Here is a 658-nt window from a genome sequence, read left to right as displayed (position 1 = left end):
TCTGTAGATTGTAGATGTTTTAGTAATAAATGGTTAACTACCAGCAATGTAAGTAGCTAACCACTTAGAAGCGAAAATGCTTCACCACTTAGTACTGTGGATGCCTAACAACTCGTAACTAAAGACTATCTAGTTACTAAAAATCTGTCTAAAGGAAGTTAAACTAACCATACGTAACAAATGTATCAACAGTAAATGAGTGATTAATTGAAACTGTGAGAAGCTTTTTAAATGTGACTGTATATAGCTAACTAACAGCAAGTAATTGTGACAGTATATGGCCAAGTTATAGTGTGTAAAATGTTACTAAAAATTTCTGTTTATAAATAACGATTTAGTGACCATGTGAATATATTGAAACTAGCGTAGTGAATGTGACCTGATGAGTACAACTTACTGAATATAACTGCAAACAAGTAGTTGTATTAGCGGCTGTAACTTACCGAACTTCTACGTATGAAAATTAATAGGTTGACATAATTAACTATCTACAACTAAGGAATCCAATTATATACCAGAGGCTGATTATATAGTTATATAGCACTGCAATCGTAGTAGATCAATAATAAGAATATGTTAAGGGGGGTGCTAAGGGGGGGGGGGGGGCGGGGAAGTGGGGCCGGCCGGTGTGGCCGAGCGGTTCTAGGCGCTTCAGTCT

This window comes from Schistocerca piceifrons, chromosome 2 (genome assembly GCF_021461385.2).
Source record: "Schistocerca piceifrons isolate TAMUIC-IGC-003096 chromosome 2, iqSchPice1.1, whole genome shotgun sequence".
Lineage (NCBI taxonomy): Eukaryota > Metazoa > Arthropoda > Insecta > Orthoptera > Acrididae > Schistocerca > Schistocerca piceifrons.
This window is presented reverse-complemented; position numbering follows the sequence as displayed.